The 18,991-nt window shown below is 45.0% G+C and overlaps 1 long non-coding RNA gene across 1 annotated transcript in view; it reads right to left on the bottom strand.

Annotated features, from left to right (window-relative positions):
* LOC147702480 (uncharacterized) overlaps positions 1-18,991 on the bottom strand; it is a 98,498-nt gene that overhangs the window by 67,582 nt on the left and 11,925 nt on the right. Inside the window, exon 2 of the long non-coding RNA XR_015297231.1 lies at positions 13,112-13,216. This is a non-coding gene — a long non-coding RNA (uncharacterized LOC147702480). The remainder of the gene's footprint in view (positions 1-13,111; positions 13,217-18,991) is intronic.

Genomic DNA, 18,991 nt, shown 5'->3' with positions numbered 1-18,991 from the left:
CAGCTTGAAGAAGCACTCCAACTACAACTCTTAATGACATACTTACATTCTAAACATGACATGTAATAATTCTAACAATCTCTTAGCAACACATAAACAAAACTAAGTAATACAAGCATCACTACAGACACCCGTCTTTCTCATGCGGATTCTAGGACATGCAGGTACAGCAATGAAAATATAAATGACAGCTGTGCATTTACTGAGCTGAAAAGAACGAACTTTGAAAGAACTTGTGTATATTCAATGTTTAATGCCAAAACATTAAAGAAGTGAACATTTAGCTTTCAATTCAACAAAATGACAAGAACTGCTTTCAAAGTGCATGATGGGATTTGTAGGATGTTGGGGACTATGAGGAAACATTGTAGTCTGACAAGGGCGTATAAAGCACGTGTTTGCGCCGCAAACCCATTAATGATGGCTCACCTGTGAACAAGGCTACCAATGTAGCTGAAACGCGTCAGGAAAAGCATTATTTGGCTGTCATTTTACAGAATAAAGTAACCTGTTACTTCCAACGAATCTGGTGTCTGGCGCGCCTCTATTTGATTAGAAGCTGTTGTTGGATATATATATATATATATATATATATATATATATATATATATATATATATATATATATATATATATATATATATATATATATATATATACACACATTTTTTAAATTTAATTAAAACATGTATTCTTTTAAATTGCATTATTTATATTATTTTTATTTATTATTTTATTTTATTACCGTTTACACCCTAAAAACTAATCGCACCCTGTTCCCTTTAAATACCCCTGCACCCCATAATCATAACCCACCCTTATCCCTTAAAATACCCCAACACCCTTAAACACTAACCAATCTTAACCATAAAAATACCCCTGTACCACAAAACCCAAACCTAGCCCTGAACCCTATAAATACCCCTGTACCTCAAAACCCAAACCTACCCCTGAACCCTAAAAATACCCCTGTACCCCAAAACCCAAACCTAGCCCTGACCCCTGAAAATACCCCTGTACCCCAAAACCTAAACCTACCCCTGAACCCCAAAATACCCCAGTGCCCCAAAACCCAAACCTACCTCTGAACCCTAAAAATACCACTGTACCCCTGAACCCTAAAAATAACCCTGTACCCCAAAACCCAAACCTACCCCATAACCCTAAAATACCCCTGTACCCCAAAACCCAAACCTAGCCCTTAACCCTAAAATACCCCTGTACCCCAAAACCCAAACCTAGCCCTGAACCCTAAAAATACCCCTGTACCCCAAAATCTAAACCTTCCCCTGAACCCTAAAATACCCCTGTACCCCAAAACCCAAACCTAGCCCTGAACCCTTAAAATACCCCTGCGCCCCAAACCCCAAACCTACCCCTGAATCCTAAAAATACCCCTGTACCCCTGAACCCTAAAAATAACCCTGTACCCCAAAACCCAAACCTACCCCATAAACCTAAAATACCCCTGTACCCCAAAACGCAAACCTAGCCCTGAACCCTAAAAATACCCCTGTACCCCAAAACCCAAACCTTGCCCTGAACCCTTAAAATACCCCTGTACCCTGAAACCCAAACATACCCCTGAACCCTAAAAATACCCCTATACCCCAAACCCCAAACCTAGCCCTGAACCCTAAAAATACCCCTGTACCCCAAAACCCATACCTATCCCTAAACCCTAAAACTACCCCTGTACCCCATAACCCAAAACTATATCAGAACCCTTAAAATACCCAAACACCCCAAAACATATAACTCAGTACCCCAAAACATATACCCCTATACCCATACTAACCTTATCCAAACATTTTTAAAAAACATGCTTTTACCATTCATGCATTTACAACGAATTTCGTTGTAAATGTATGTGTGGTAAAAGCATATAAAATGTAATGCCATGCGTTATAATGGCATTGCGGAGTCATGGTACTTTCGCAATGAAAGTATGCGGAGTGATGGTATGCGGAAAGAAAGTTGCGGAATAATGGGTGTTTACCCTCCCCCTGTAAGTAGATTGGTTGCATGGCGGCCCACATCTCCAGCAACATACTCATATTTTTTCACCACCCATTTAAAAAATGCACAGGTCTCTCTCATTGATGGCAAGCACCGACATACACTTTTAGACACACCTCCCGCTACAAGTTCTAGAATTGTAAACTTTAGAGCTGGGTAGATACTTTTGAATCTCGGCATTAGCTCAACATCCTGTGATTCCAGGCAAATCTCTTTGTCTCCCCGTGCCTACCACAAATGAATGTGTTCTTCTGTAATGTAAATTGTGCTCATGCCATGTTGTCGAGTTCGTGCTATATAATATTGCAAGGAAAAATAAAGTAGGGAAACTCGAGTTTACACACTACTGAACGCGCACTCTTAAGTGCATCAGCAGTGCACTGTGAATCGGAGCGTTTCACAGGCCTGTCACAGATAAGAAATGCTATCAAAACGAAATCCTACAAAACAATATACTACTGGCCGGCAGCAATTCATACCCGGACAACGTCGGGACGGGCTGGTAGTACCATATAAAGGAATAAAGGAAGGACATTTTTTCAAATAACTTGAAGACTCACTCTATTCTTTTGGGAGATTTTATCTTGTTTGCTAATCACTACTCAAGATATTATACTGTATTTCTTATTATCATATTTTGACTTTTAGGTGTGTGCTGAGCCATCCTGTACCTCGTGTTTTTGGTTTTCCAAAATTGTGGGAACTAGGAAGGTCAAGTTTGCAGCTCTTTGCACTACCAATCTTGCCCAAACTATCAAATATTAAACTTACTGGTGCAGGCCTTGAGTGCCCTGACCTTCTATCTTGTGCTTTGTTCATATGTAGTGTCTGTTTCGTTGTTTTCACACACTTTTATTTAACACTTTTAGCACCACATTCATTACGCATGCACCTCACCCATAGGTTATTTCTTTTGTTTATATTTTCACCAACATTTTCGTTGGCTGTTTCCTCATTGTATCATTGCTTACGATTTGTTACAGATTTGGTCCCCTGGCGAAGGGCATCTGTCTGCCTGAACTGCAACGGGGCCGAATTCATTATACTTCGAATGATCTGAAATAAGATATCGGAGGATGTTTGTTTCCCATGAACTAACAGCCTGATTCATGTACATGCCGTTTTGCGTGTCCCTAATAGCGAATAATGGCGACTCGCTATTGATAAAACGCAAAACGGCATTCATGTACTTTTCGGGGAAAAAATTGCGACTCGCACGTGGGCGCTAAAGCCGTTAGCGACCTACAAAAAACGCAGAATAATCGCTATTTCCGGCCACCAGCGATCGGGATTGCGACTCGCAATCCCGATCGCACGGGATTGCGACTCGCAATCCCGATCGCACGGGATTGCGACTCGCAATCCGTGCGATCGGGATTGCGAGTCGCATTCTCGCGGGATCTGGAAATACGGGAAGACGCATTCCGAGCACCGTGATGACATCACAACCAGGAAGCAGCCAAATCCCACCCCCAAACACCACAGTGACGCTATCATCCGAGTGTACACGACGGAAAGCTGCCGCTAAACCTCCGTTAGCGACTCCCGACCCGGCCGAAATAGCGACCGCCATGTCCGACGAACCTCTGCCTGGCCCCAGCAACAGCGCTGGCCGCAAGCGCAAACTAAAGTTCTCCGAGCAGGAGCTGGAGAACCTCATAGAAGGGGTGGTGGCCAAACACGACCAGCTCTTTGGTGCCAACTCCAGGAGGGTCCCAGAACAGGAGAAGCGGAGGATCTGGGTGGGGATTGCCTCCAGCGTCAACTCTGTGGGCGTTGCGGACAGGTCGGTGGACGAGCTGAAAAAGCGCTGGTACGACCTCCGAGGGCGTGCCAAGGAGAAGGTGGCAGAGCGCCTTGGTGCGGCATCAGGCACTGGAGGTGGTGGACCGACTGTCCCACCCAACACCCCCCTGGAGGACCAGGTAGAGGACACCTTGGAGAGGGAGGCGTGTGTTGGCGTGACCACTCTGGACTCCTCCCGCCCCACCCAAAACACCCAAGGTAAGTGGCATGCGACTGCGACCCTGTCCCCTATGACCGTCCCTGCCCAAATAGGCTCACTCATTGGCCCTTAATCATGCCTATGTTGTGCATCAGGAAATGCCCTGAGGCATTGTGGGAGACGTAGTATGTCCACAATGTAGTAGTACCACAATGCGGCCAGAAAGGTTCCTAAGCGCACAAATCCACAGCCATCCAGGGAATGTCACCCAGCATGCATGTAACATCTGCACGTCTGACAGTCACATGCACCTAATGAGTATCCACTTATCCTCACAGGTGCGGATGATAGCAGTGACAGCGAGAGGCTGGTGATCGTCGAGGAGGCCCAGGAGGAGGAATCCCTACCCGCTACCCAGCCACCAGCCCCTGCCGCTGCGCCAACACCAGCAGCCAGGCCCCCCACCTTACCTGCTGCAACATCTGCAGGCCCACCGGCTGCCAAGGCCAGGCCCCCCACCTTACCTGCTGCAACATCTGCAGGCCCACCGGCTGCCAAGGCCAGGCCCCCCACCTTACCTGCTGCAACATCTGCAGGCCCACCGGCTGCCAAGGCCAGGCCCCCCACCAATGTGCCTCCAGTGCCTGCCGCACCTGCGACACCAGCTGCTACAACACCTGCAGCTCGTCCAACACGATCTGGGCCAGCCACATCCGCTACACAGCGGCCGAACAGCAGGAGGGGCAATGGGCATCTCCATGCCTGCATGAGCGTGGAGCGGCGAATGCTCCGTTTACACCAGCGCCAGTCGCAGCAGCAAGGAGCCATCCAGCTCCAGCTGCATAAGATCGGCCGCAATGTGGCGGGAGTCGGCCAGCGGGTGGACCGCATGACGGCGGCCATGGAGCGCATGACGGCAGCAATGGAGGCCAATACTGCAGCGCTGGGGAAGCAGCGCAGTGTTGCACGCAGGCGCCACCACCAGCTGTTGAGCCAGCTGTCGACCTATAGTCGCTCAAATTATGTGGCAGCAAATGCCACCACCCAGCTGTCGCGGCGCTCTATGACCCAGCAGCACCAACTGGTCCAGTGCTGCGAGGAGATTACCCGGGTGCTGGAGCACTTGACCACCGCCGTGATCCCACTGCTTACACCTGTGCTACCGGCCATCGTAGGGGGAGATGATGCGAGTGAGGCTGCCTCCAGCGTGAGCAGCAACTCTGCCACGCAGGCCCCCCCACCTAGGCGCAGCACCAGGGCTACGCCTGGTCCAGCTGCCCAGGATGAGGAAGAGCCTCACAGGCGCCTGGGAAATGTGCGCCGGAAGCACCAATGACATTGTGTCAGGGACACAGGCGCAGGCTGAAGCTAAGCCTGCCATGAACCTTTACATGCAGTATGCTGGAATACTGGATTTTGTAAATAGTTGTTACCATGACCCTTTTATCTTGTGATTCAAACAAATACATTTATTTTGCTGCACACATTCGCCTTGTGTAATCATTACATTTTGCATGCAATTGTGATATGTGGGGTGGGGGAAGGGGGTGGGCTAGAAATTGTTAGCTGTGATGTGGTTGCGACGTCTGTGGCCTTCAGCTGGGTTCTCCCCGCGTTCATGGTGCGCATGTGCTGGTGGCCGGTCGTCCCCCTCAGATTCACTGCCTGAGATGTCAACTGGTATCCGGCGCTTGGTTGCAATGTTATGAAGCATTGCACAGACAGCCACAATGCGGCAGCACGCTGCAGGACTGTAATACATGGCCCCACCTGTCTTGTGCAGTATACGGAACCTGCTCTTGAGCAGGCCAAATGTCCTTTCAATACAGTTCCTTGTCCGGATGTGCGCAACATTGTAGCGCCGTTGCTGAGGTGTGGCAGGGTTGAGGTAAGGGGTCAGGAGGTATTCCCGTAGGGCGTAGCCACTGTCACCTGAATGAGAGGAGCAGATGTTGATTGCCTGTGCAGCGCAGTTACTTCATAGCAATGTGACATTGTCGACAAAGTGTACTTACCAAGTAGGTGTCCTTCCCCAAACTCTCCCCTGATCAGTCGTGTGTGGAGTCCGCTGTGCCTGAAGATAAAGGAGTCATGGGTACTCCCTGGGTACTGGGCCACAATGTCAGTGATGATGGTCTTGGCATTGCAGACCATCTGTATGTTGAGGGAGTGGTAGGACTTCCTGTTGCGGTACATATACTCCATGCCAGCTGGTGGGCAGATGGCGACGTGGGTATAGTCTATGCAGCCGAGGACATGGGGAAAATGGGCAACATTATAAAATTGTAGTTTAGTGAGGTCCAATTCCTGTTGGCTCGTGGGAAATGTGATGTGCCGGTGGAGCTGGCTGAGCATGGCGTCAACAAAAGTGTGGAGGCAGCGTGACATGGTGGGCTGGGATATCCCCCCAGCAGCGGCTACTATGCCCTGGAAACTGCCGGAGGCCAGGAGGTGCAGGCTGCACAATACCTGCACATGTGTGGGCACAGAATTGTTTCGCCTTGTTGGGTGCTGCATGATGGGGTCCAGTTCTTGTATCAGCCAGGTGATCATTTCCCCATTCAGCCTGTATTTTGCATAAATCTGTTCTCTGGTTTGGCCCAGCAAGGTGACCCGCTGCCGGTAAATCCTTGCCTGCCTCATGCGTCTCCTCCGTGCTGCTCGCTGTAGCCTTCGCCGCCTCACCACCATGTACATCCCAGGCATTGTGGAACGCCTAATGCTGCTGCTGAATGTCCTTATGTGTGATTGGTCAGGCCTGGACCTGTTGGTGATTGGCTAACAGTTTTTCAAATTTAGCTTCACCATGGCTTTTATGGTTACCACCTGCTTTGAGTTGTCCTTAATTTGCGCCGCGCAAACGTGCGATTTAGCGCTTTTTCGCTAATGTATTTCTTTCATGAATGTCGATTGAGACAATATTGCGTTTCGCTAATCATTTCGCAGATTCCGTGGTTGGTCGCTATTTCCGTATCGCTAATGCTCGACTTCCCGGAGTCTGCGACTATTACTGCGTAATCGCTATTCCAATCGCTATTATTTTTTAGCGATTTCGCTATTTCGTACTTGAATGCCGATTCCGTGTTTTGCACCCGCAATTGCGTTTTCGCAGCCATTGCGGGCGCTATTTCGCTTCATGAATCAGGCTGTAAATCTCCAATGACATGAATAAATGAGATTTTGGTTCACTTAAAAGAAGATTAAACTGTATTGGAGTCTGATTAACTTTTTTAATACCCACTGGATGGGTGTTTGACGCTGTACTCAGGAGTAGTACAAGGGACACAATTTGTAGGTCATCAGAAGAGAATATGTTGTTAACTGTCGATAAATGACCAATTAAGATACTACCCAGATGTTAGGATGTTAAAACGAAATGTAACATGGGCACGTAACTAGTTTGATCATTAATAAGGCACCTGTACAAGTGATGTTTTTCAACTGCAACTGACAATTGTTTAATAAAAATAATTTTTAAAAAAGTTTTGCATGTAAAATATGCAAAAAACCTCATGTAAAAATATGATAACATCATTCAAAATTCAGAAAAGTGCATTTCTTTAAAATGTAGCAGTGTTTCACATTAGCACATCAAATGATATCACTCCACTGAGAGGTGTTTACTAAAAGTGAATTTTAGAAAACATTCATGTCTCCTTCATCCTAGTAGCAATGCTATTAGCGTAACGAGCACACCTCCCAAAGTGTGTGACTCTTCACATGTTTCAATCTGTAATCCATTTACGTCCCTCGGTGCCGCACTCATTTTTATAACGCATCTCATACTGTGCCTGTGATGCTTCATATTGGCGTGCAACACCACTCTGGTGCCCAGTTATGAAACCATAACAGAGTCAAATCAAACTCTGACTTCAGCTACGGTGCAAAACACTACACTCTATAACCATCATGTGAGGACCCAGAAGGGTCGTGGGATGCATACACATGTAGTGACACACTAAATATTATCATGCATAGTCATCATTCACCCTCTAAATGGGTATGTCTAACCCCTCAGGCAATTTTCTATGCCAGATCACTCTATGTTCACCAGATTCGCCAGCTTGAGGATTATCCAGGTGACGTCTGTGTAGCCGCAATAGTTTAGAATGAAGGCTTGGTGATGTCTGGTAAGGGGCTGAGGTAATCGTTCAAGATGAGTGGCATGATGATTGAATCTTGCATCATTCCAAAGTTAGTGTGGGATAAATTCGTTGGGTACAGTGTGTTCATGTGATGATGCTTTACCGGTCGGAAAGATAGGAGGAGATTCAGTCGAAAATGATTAGTTGCATGTCAAAATCTCTTAGCCCCTATAGTTGAGTAGAGCAGCGGACCGAGACAGAGGCAGTATATGACAACTGCCAGGGTGGAAGCCAATGTGACAATAAGAGAAGGTGTTCCTCTCATGAAGTTGGAGATTTGAGTAAATCAGTTCTTTCTTTCAGTTTGCACAGGAGTGCTGTGCTGGAGATGGATTAGTAGTAGGCTACCTCAACCAGGTCAAGGTTCAACCTGATCATGGTTCTACTTACTAGTGCGTGATTGGCTTGGTGTGGTAGGAGGTATTGAGGGGGAGCTGTTTGTGTTTAGGATTGTAGTAATGTGAAAGGCCTGGCTAAGAGTGTTACTGGAAAGGAGTGTTACTGGAATGTTAGATGTCCTCTAAAGGTGCCTTATGGGGCTATCGGTGTGGCTGGTATTAAGCAGTTCCTAAAATTGGGTTTGGGAGAGTTTCTTGAAGGTTGTCACAATCTGTTGTACACCAGGACAGATTGTTGCGTGCTGTGTAGACTGATGATGGAGGTTGCTGGGTGACTTTGTCTGAGGCAGTGTTCCAGGATAGTGGTTATCATGACAATATAGTCTGCAAGCACATCTAACACTTCTTGGGCTAGTGTGACCTTAGTAACTGTGAACGCCAGGTTGTGGCCTTGCCTTTGTAGAGCATGATGCAAAGTTCCTTTTCGGAGGATAATAGTTTGGAGCTCCAGTAGGAGTCTTGGTCCTTTGCCTTTCTTGACAGACAATTTGTAGTTGCTGGTGTGACTCTGGAAGCAGAGGTTGTCTTTGCAGTCATGTGACTGCTTCAATTGATGTTCCACAGTTCTGTTATCCTTTCCCTACATCTTTACCTTTGTATCGATCTACCAGGTCTTTGGTTTATGCCTCAGAAATGAGAAGGCCGTGAGCCGGTTTTCTTTTTGAGCCCACAAACAAACTTTACAGCAAAACCATGCTACCTTCAGACCTAACCATGTGTCTTTAATGTAAATTGTATGTGAATTAGCTTTAGTAGGATGCACCTAGTAGATATAAGATCTAAGATCAGCTTTGAGACTATTTCATTGACCACTTGCCGAATGTCACTTGGTGGATGGGGCGACTGATGGCAGTTGCCATTTTAATCATAATCCCTGTGGGAATATTTTTAACTCACTTTTGTCTAAATTTTCCTTATTCCTTACTGTGGATCTTATAATCACTGCCAGTACGGATCTTGTTAGATATATAGGGTGAGGACAGGGCACCCCAATTGATTTTATTGCTCTTTCAGGGTATTTTAAACCTCATTCCCTGACTTTTAAAATTCATAACATTTGTTACAGTGATCATTACCCTATGTCGTTAGAACTGACTACACAATCCTATGAATAAATTGATATAGTCAAATCAGGTCCATTATTCAATGTTAAAAATAAGGGGCTGCTTCGGAACTGGTCAACTATAAATCCCGACTTGGTTCTATCCAAAATTATAACAACTAATTTGACCCAACTTTTAGTCTGCGTGGAAGACACCATAAACCCTCTAGTTATGGTGATATCATTTGACTCAATAAAAGAGACAATAAATGTTTTACTGACTAAAAAAATAAAGTCAAGTACTCAGAGTAATAAGAGGTGATTTGATAGTGATTGCACTTTTTTTCATAACAAACTAATTCAGGCATTGAAATCAACAACCCGAAATATACTTGATGTGAAGCAGTCACGCAATGAATATAAGCAGGCGATAGAAAAACGCAAGCTAGGGATTAGACATGAGGCTTGGGAGCAACTCCATGTAGCCTGCCAAAGCAAGGATTCCAAACTGTTCTGGCAAACTGTCAACCAGGACTATTTCAATGGGAATGATAACAGAAAGACTGACATGACAATTATGCCTGAGACATGGGTCGACCACTTTTCAAATCTCTATAAAACTGGTAGGGATCTAGATCTTTCTAGCAACTTCAACTATGTGGCCTCAACCTTGGCATTTCCAACACTAGAGGAAGTGAACAGTGCTTTAAGAAAGACCGTGAGGAATAAGGCCCCAGGCCCTGACGGTGTCCCCACGGATTTGTTTTTAGCTAATACTCCCCTATGGCTCCCACTGCTTACAAAGATATTAAGCTTCTCTACGGTGCTAGGTCCACCTGACTCCTGGAGTACCGTGATAATAGTCCCCATATTTAAAAAGGGCGATAGGGCGGATCCTAAATATTATCGTCCAATATCCCTAATTGACTGCACCTGTAAAATCATGGGTAGAGTTATTTTAGAAAGGTTGGAGGACTGGGTATTGGAAACTGGAACATTTTCTGACATCCAATATGGTTTCAGGAGAGGCTTGGGCACTGTCGAACAGTGCCTCAACCTGCACCTATTCATAGGTAAATACACCTTAGCCAAGCCTGGATCACTTTACCTAGGGTTCATGGACCTGACATCCCCCTTTGATTGGGTGCAGAGAGGGGGGCTCTGGGAGAAGATGTTGCAAATGAGCATTGAACCGCCCATTGTACACTTCCTAGCAGCAATGCATCGGGATGTCACAGGGAGGGTACGCTATGGAGCAGACGGGGAACATTCAGCTCCAATTAAGATGAACCGCGGGGTACGCCAGGGTTGCGTGCTCTCTCCTTTTTTATTCTGTCTATACATAAACGACTTAGAGAGCCACATTAAAACTCGGAACGTGGATGTTCCCCTAAAAGGTGGCAGGTTGTTACCGGCGTTACTATATGCAGAAACTGTGTTTTAATGTCTAGAACGAGAATGGGGTTGCAGAGGCTTTTAACTAGTTTTAACAAATTTATGAATGACCTTGGCCTGAAGACAAACGTAGCTAAATCCAATATCATGGTGGTGGGTAAATCCCCTGCAAAGTTAAACACATGTCTTATAAATAATGAGAAATTGCGTTATGTGTCCACTTTTTCCGACCTGGGAATTCTTTTTGAATCAAATAACACCTGGTCCCACCTGTTAGAGGCTAGGACCACGGGTTTTAATCAAAGCTCGGAGGCAATTTTCAGGTTTACAAAAAAGCTAGGCTCTCGACCTATTAAGGTAATGACTGAAATTTATAAAGCACGTACGTGTGCTGTCACCCTGTATGGCACTGGAGTTTGGGGCTCTTGCAAAGTTGAACGCCTGCAAGGAGCCGAGAATAGGTTCATGAAACGATTACTGAGCGTCCCTAAATCCACCGCTGCTATCATCTGTCATAGCGAGCTCGGGGTGATTCCTCTGTCCTTTCGTATACACTTGGCTCCTTTGTTGTTGTGGCAAAACATTTGGGCAAAGGAAGCGGCAGTCTTAAATCGCGCCATTATCACAGACTGATTAAAATTGGATTGGGTGAGTAAAATCCCATGGTTCTCTTATGTCAGGGCGCAAGTGGAGACTCTGGGATTGTTGGATTGTTTTGAGAATCCCGGGAACATTGCCAAAATATCAAAAGGCAAAGTTGAAAAGGGATTTGCTAACTCACTGATGTTCTCTGAGAGACAGACAGGAAACAACGAAGAAAAGGGTTGTAGACCATTCACTTCTAGTCTGCTCTCCAGGTATGGAGTTTTATTTATCCCTTCACCTTAGTCACGCCAAACTGTATTATCTTATTAGGTTCAGGTTTGGAATCTCCCATCTGTTGGTTTCATATCCCGAGATGTATATTCTGATGCCGATTTGGATTTATGCCCCTGTGACTTAGAATCAGCACAGAGCACATTGCACTTTATGTTTTTTTGTAATCTGTATACTAATGAAAGACGTGCCTTTCTAAAACCATTGTTAAAATTTCTAGATATTAGAAAACGTCGGGCTGCCCTGTGTCATCTTCAGTTTTTAAATGATGAGTACACATGTTTTATGGTTTATAAATATATTTCTTCCGCAGTTTGGACACGAAATATCATTGGAAACTGACTTTTTATCCTATTTATTTTTCCCACAGTGATTATTTTTGAAACCTACTCATTAATTGTGTTATTGATGCGTGTTACGCTTATAGTAGTCTCCTTGTTCATGGCACTCATATTGGATTCTTGTATTGTATTTTATTATTATGTAATGATGTGTTCTTTTATGGCTGGCCACAGCCGAATAAAGATTTTATGATGATGATGACCACTTGGGTTTCTTGTAATTCCTTAAAGAAAGTCTTTATGACAGTAAAATCATGAAAGTTGTTTCTTGTAACCTTGAATATATTCATACTGCTTACCCGAATCATTAATCATTATAACTGAAGACTGTTGACATCAGAACTTTTGATTGAGACTCCTTAAATTGTTGTTATTCAACAAAGGGGGCCATGAAACACGCATTGGCTGAAGTAACTACCTATATTAATTCACTATTAGGAATATTACAATTAACAGCTAAATTAAGGCTTCAAAATTAGCTTCAGATTTAGTTGCTAATTTGATCAATTCTATCAAATGACATCTCACAAATATTTCTCGTTTTTGCATAATGTAACAACTCTGGGGAAGTAACTGAAACAATTAGTGCACCTAGCGCTGGGCTTGTATAGTTTCAACATTATCTCTATTTTTAGAAATACAGGTATTTTATGTGTTTGTGTAAATATTGGTGAAATTTGTTGCAGTTTTAAAAAATGTGTACTGTGGTGGTTCTAAAGCACATTATAATGTGGGCTTGCTGTTTTATGGTATGTACTTTTTGAACATTTATATGTATCCATATTAAAAAAAATGTATCATGTTATCAATATTTCTCTATATTTCTTTTCTGTTTTGTGAGTAAGTAAAGTTGTAAATGCGTATAGTTCCACTTATTTAACTGAAAAACTTGTGTACTCAGTGGTGGCTGCCAAAAAACAGGGTGGGGGAATGGAAAAATAACCCACTTACCTCTGTACAGCCACCGCCTCCCCTCCGTTGCCTCTGCTCTGTCCTCTTCAACACCGGGAAGGACACAGGCGCCCCTAAGCCAACCACGACTCTGTTGTCACCAGCCTGACCAAAAAGAAGAAATGATGGACGGAATGCTGAGCAATGCAAATATTCACCCCAGTCACAAAGATCTGAGTTTTATCCATTGTTGTTTCACTCACCACGCCACCCCAGTTTAGCCCCAGCCATACCCAAATCAGTCTTGACCATGTTCCTCATGGGAACAGTCCAGCCCAAACTGCCAAGCCAGGTCCTCCCTGGACCAGATACAATCATCCTGGGACTTGTTTTGGGACATCACCCTCATCAGCCAGGCTAGTTTGAATGCAGTGGCGCAATGAGCACTGGACATGACAGCAGTGTCGTTATTAGTCTGAGTGGCCTGGTTCGGCACTCAAACAGGGAGAGGGAGCCTGAGCATGTTCTCCACACAGCTGTGCAATACAGCCAAGTGAAGAACTTGCTAAGTGTACATGACTGTTTGGATGGCCCAAGACGGCTGGCCACACCATCATGCACACTCAAGTTCACCAACCAACCACGACAGCTCAGCCCGCCCCAAAACTGGCTCAGTATAGAAAAATATAATAATAACATTGTGCTATTATCATTTTACTTTAATTTTTTGCGCTGCTCATAGAGCAGTGGGGTGATTCTCTTCTGCCGCTACTCATACTTGGATGCGTGCTGTGTTTTAGCAAATGATACAGCTAAATATAACAAAACAATATACCCACGGGTAAATATTAGCCGCATACTACAAATGTATGCTGACATATGCTGTTATTTAAGAAAATCCCATCCATTTATTTTAACTCCCATTCCTGTATATCTGGTCAGCTGTTGAAAGTCACTCAGAAAAAGTCAAATTTTCTGTATCTGTCAGGTTTTTTTTTAAACAATTGCAGGCAGAAAACATCATTTTCTGTTTCTGTTTATCTGTAAATGTCACTAAAAAATGGTAGACTGGGAACCTTAATTATAATAGTGCTGAAAAATTAATGTTATCAGCACTCAATTTCACAGATGAAAACTTAATGTGTGACAGTGGGAATGAGAAAGAAAGCCCACTTAGTTGAAAGAAGATGGGTAGAAGGGATAAATATTACATACACCTGCTCAATTTCTCTTATGAGTGACTCCTTAATTTGCAACATTGCACCTGTGTACAGCCCACTATCGGGCTGATGGGAATGACAAGGGAAGAGAGTGACACAAAAAATATTGAAACAGAGAGTGAAATAAAAAGGGTGATAGGAATCGAGACATATAAAGAAAAAGACAGACACCCAAAGTGAGAGAATTAGACCAACCCAATTGGGCTTTAAAGTAAAAAAAAAGATAGTACTGCAATTGCCCAGATGGCCTTTGTATGATATTTTGCTTATGGTATACCTCTTTGTACCAGCATAAAGCAGCCTGGCAACATTGAGGTACGGGGTATGAAAAGAGAAACACCGAAGAAGGAAGGAAGGACTAGGGAAATGATGAAGGAGCCTTGTGGATAGAGTGGTACTTTCTCAGGATGTTGGTATCTCAACAGGCTGTTTAACATTGCTTTTATGTGTAGCCTCCCATTGGCATCTGGGTAACAAGTAGAGAGCAAGGGAAAAATCTGAATGGATGAGAGACAGTAGAATTAGAAAAGAAAAAGCGGTGTATTTTCAGAGTGAAGGTTGACAGTGAGAGGAATTGGTATAGCATAAAGTTAGAAATAAAGGTGTCTCATCATGAGATACTAGAGCCAGCCACTTTGAGCCCCTGGGAAGCAGGAACTTGCCACACGCTTCATAGAGCCTCATGGCAGATCTCCCATGCGACTCCCTGTAATACTTACATTTAGCTAAGAAGAAAGGATGATGAAGGAGCCTTGTGGATAGAGTGGTACTTTCTCAGGATGTTGGTATCTCAACAGGCTGTTTAACATTGCTTTTATGTGTAGCCTCCCAGTGGGAGGGAGAGATGGGCTTCCTTGAGGACAGAGGCCAACCTGGCTAGAGACATCTTAAGCAGGGTTTATGGGGTAGAAGGCTGCATTAGCAGGAGAGGCAGTGCTTAGAATTGATGATACGATGGGCTTTATAATATGATAGTACTAAGTAAGGAAGCACTTAACTATACAATAGTACTTGCTATTTAGAGTAAGCACTTCCTGCTCAGAAGAGCCAATACTCTACCTATGAAAATTGAATGAAGCTGGGATGAGATTTTCAGGACAGATCAATTGAACCTAATTTCATGCCTACCACAACACATTTGAGACTAGTTTGTGTGACACCCACTCTTTTTCTCACACTATGATTACCTCTGTCTGTCCAAATTCTTTTTAGGTCGAGCCTGTGCGCCATGCTGCATTAGAGTATGGACTTGAAACCCCGCCCACTCTCCACCCATCTTTCTCATTGGCTTTTCTCCTTGTCCACTGTAAACTGGGGCTATTCATTGGTGAAAAGGTTGATTGGTACTGCCATGTCACATTTTGTAACATCCCATGGCGACACCCCCTGTTATGTGTATTGTTTCTCGGAAAGCTTTAATTACAGCCTCCGAGCACTATTTTGTTTAATTGTTTTAACATGCCCGCTGCAGGCAGGTCTTTCCAGCTTCCCTGGTATCAGTAGCAATGATCTTCCAAAAAGCGCCCCAAAGCTGCACAAAAACGTCCCATTACAAAAGAGCCACAGCGATAAATTAGCGCGCAGAAGGCTTGTGCATCATAAACAGCCCCGTTGCAGCAGCACAAGTGTGTGAACGTTCTCTAAGGACACTTATACTTTAATGGCGGCCGCGCACCTTACCTTAAATTAGCTGAGTCTAAGGAAAGGGGTGCAGCCGCTATTAAAATAAAAGCCCTGCATGGGGCGCTTTTACAAAAAAAAGCATGTGTTTGCCACTTGACAAACAAATGCTTTTTTTGTAAAATTCTCGAAGTTTGGGCATTCAGGGGGGGGGTTTATCATTTTTCGCAACGGCAAAATATGACTGGTCCATAGAAGAATTAGACGCTGGAGAAAACTGTCTGCAAGCATTAACAATAAATGGTAAACATCATTTTAATAGGTTAAACTGGCAACTAATAATAATCAACATATATATCCACCCAGAGAGAAAGCAACAGAAAGAGACATTTTTAAGAGCAACCTTACTAACAGCAAACAGTCCAGAAGTAAGAGGAAGGATGCCCAGGGAATCAAATCAACAATCCAAGAGCTATAAGCCATAGGCTTAATCACCTTGAACTGTAACGTAACTGGAGACAGACCTGCAGCCGCCACGTTTCTGAGTGAAAAAAGCCAATCAATTATAGACTTTCACCATCGTCAGTAATAATCTCTTTCCTATGATAAATCCCTTCCAAATCTGCCCACGAACAGAAAGTGATCATTTTCCACAGACTACTAAAATTAACATTACTTTAACCCAGACACAAATATAAAAGTTCCAGGGAGGAGCTTCGTGCGCATCCGAGATGGCTGCGTGAGCACAGGGCTCCCGAGACCCTCACCGCCTCCCGTATATATCCTGAACGGTATCCTGATTACGAAGACGGGTTATTGGAGATGAAACTCAGCTGATAGATTAGCTGCTTTCAAAAATTGATTCGGACTTCAGGAACCGCTACTACGACAAACTGAACTTTTGAGGCCCACCCCATGGGGACACCTGGGGCTCGAGTCGTTGAGACGCCCAGGCAGTAGTTGAACAACAACCGCCCGCGTGGCTCTGCTCATTGCCTTGGAGTTAACTTTCAGTTTCGCTTTTGGGTCTTTGGCCTTATCCTATCTCAAGATCGATCTGGTTGCCCGAGGTCTAGCCGAACTCTGTGAATCCACTGTGTGCCAACGGTCGCGAGTGTCGGTGTGCTGAGCTGCTGGCGCTTGCTTTTGTAGACTCAGGTGGGTTGACCGCGAAGGGCCTTTTTCACCAGGTCTCACAGGCCCCTCGGGGGCACATTGCCCAACATGGCGGGCAGGCCCGACAACGAGAAGCGAAAAACCAAGACGCCTCTTCGGGGGTTGGAACCATTCAAACAAATGTCATGGATCGATATACCCATCCCAAGGGGTCCCCCGGTGGTACGAATAGGACCCTGGAAGAGGCAAAGGAAGACCCGGCTGCGTCAATCGAGTTGACTCTACAGGATGTAATGGGCGCCATTGCTGGTATTAAGACTTCCATTGGCCAGCAATATGAGGCTCTCGCCCTTAAGCTCGACACCGTAGCCATTGACGTCAACTTGATTAGAGCGGACTTATCGAAGACTAATGAGAAGGTCAAATCCTTAAATCTGAAGTCCTCCAGCCTCACGACAAACGTGTCCGACTTACAGACGGAGGTCGGCAATCTGCGATCCTCCAATGATCTCATGGCTCATCGACTGGAGGATTTTGAAAATAGGGCCAGACGCAATAATGAACGTATTATTGGGGCCCTGAAAAATCTGAAAATCCCGCTGCAGAGCTCCTTGTGAAGGATCTCATCCCAACTTACCTCGCCCCCAAAGGCCTAAGTAAATTCTTTGCTGTGGAGCATGCGCACCGAGTGCTGGGTGAGAAGCCGAAGCCGGCTGCCCCTCCGAGGCCGATTATCGCCAGAATTTTCAACTTTAGAGACAGAGACGCTATCCTGCAGGCTTCGCGGGTGGGCAGCCCTGTGAAGTTTGAAAACACAACGGTGAGCTTCTACCCGGACTTTACCCAGCTCGTTCAGAGGCAGAGGTTTGGGGTTTCAGGGGGTGAAGCGACGGTTGAGAGACATGCACTTGAAATACGCAATGCTATTTCCAACCAGGCTCCGTGTCGAATATGAGGACCGGACATTTTTCTTTGATCGTCCCGAGAGAGTGAGTGACTGGCTGGATACATTACCAATGCGGAGCTATCGAACGGAACACTCGGGTGGAGCAGAGGGTGGCGTGCCGGAGCAAGAATGACAATGACAATGTGGTTCCTGATTTCTGAACAATTAACATACCATACAGCTCAGTTTGATGTCTTTCATACTTATGTGATTTATGGTGGCATACCCGAGGGTGGCGAGGGGAGTGGGACTCTTTCCTCCTCTGGGTTTCTTTTTGTAGACTAGTTTAATGTTAGGGCGACAGGCACACTGCAAGTTGGGGTGGCTTTTGAGTCTAACGCAGGGGTGCAGCGTGGGGGTATTGTAACGGGTCCATGTTGGGGGGTGGAGGGGGTAGTTTGGGTATGTTTTATTTTTTCTCAAGGCAACGTATTGTTTTATTCTTGGATCTAGGTCTGGGTTCTTCAAACTGTGGGGCGCGACCCCCAGGGGGGCCGTGGAGCAATGCAAAGGGGGTCGCGCCTTCACAGTGTCACTTCTGCCCTGGCCTCCAGGGCTTCAGCCCCCCTCTTCCCCCATCCTGTGTCTCAGCCCGGGCTGCTGCAGTGCAGCTCGCGCTCCTGGGGCCTCGGCTGGGCAGTGTCTGGAGTCTTATCTCCGGCCCGAGTTTTTCACAGGTCATTTAAGACCATTAGCATATTTACATGCCTTTGTTAACTGATTACCAAAGCTTCGTTTTTTTATGGTTTCAGTACCCCCTGGGCCCCCACTCTGCCTAATCCTTACATTTGTATTTTTACACTTACTGCTGTAGTGTGAGAATGCATTTAATGAAAAGAAATATAAAGTTGTGTTGCCAAAAGAAAAATGCCTATGTGTTGTTTAAAGATCCTGCAGAGACCTGCTCTTGACACTGAATTGAGTTATAAATAAAAAAGTAGGTATTAATTAGTTATGTGACTTTTCTGTCTTTATTCTCTTTAATTATTAGTCATTGATCATTGAGGCATCTCTACAACACAATTAAAAGGGCTTTCT

This window comes from Lissotriton vulgaris, chromosome 7 (genome assembly GCF_964263255.1).
Source record: "Lissotriton vulgaris chromosome 7, aLisVul1.2, whole genome shotgun sequence".
Lineage (NCBI taxonomy): Eukaryota > Metazoa > Chordata > Amphibia > Caudata > Salamandridae > Lissotriton > Lissotriton vulgaris.
Note: the sequence above shows the minus strand (reverse complement) of the source record. Positions and strands in the feature narration are given on the sequence as shown.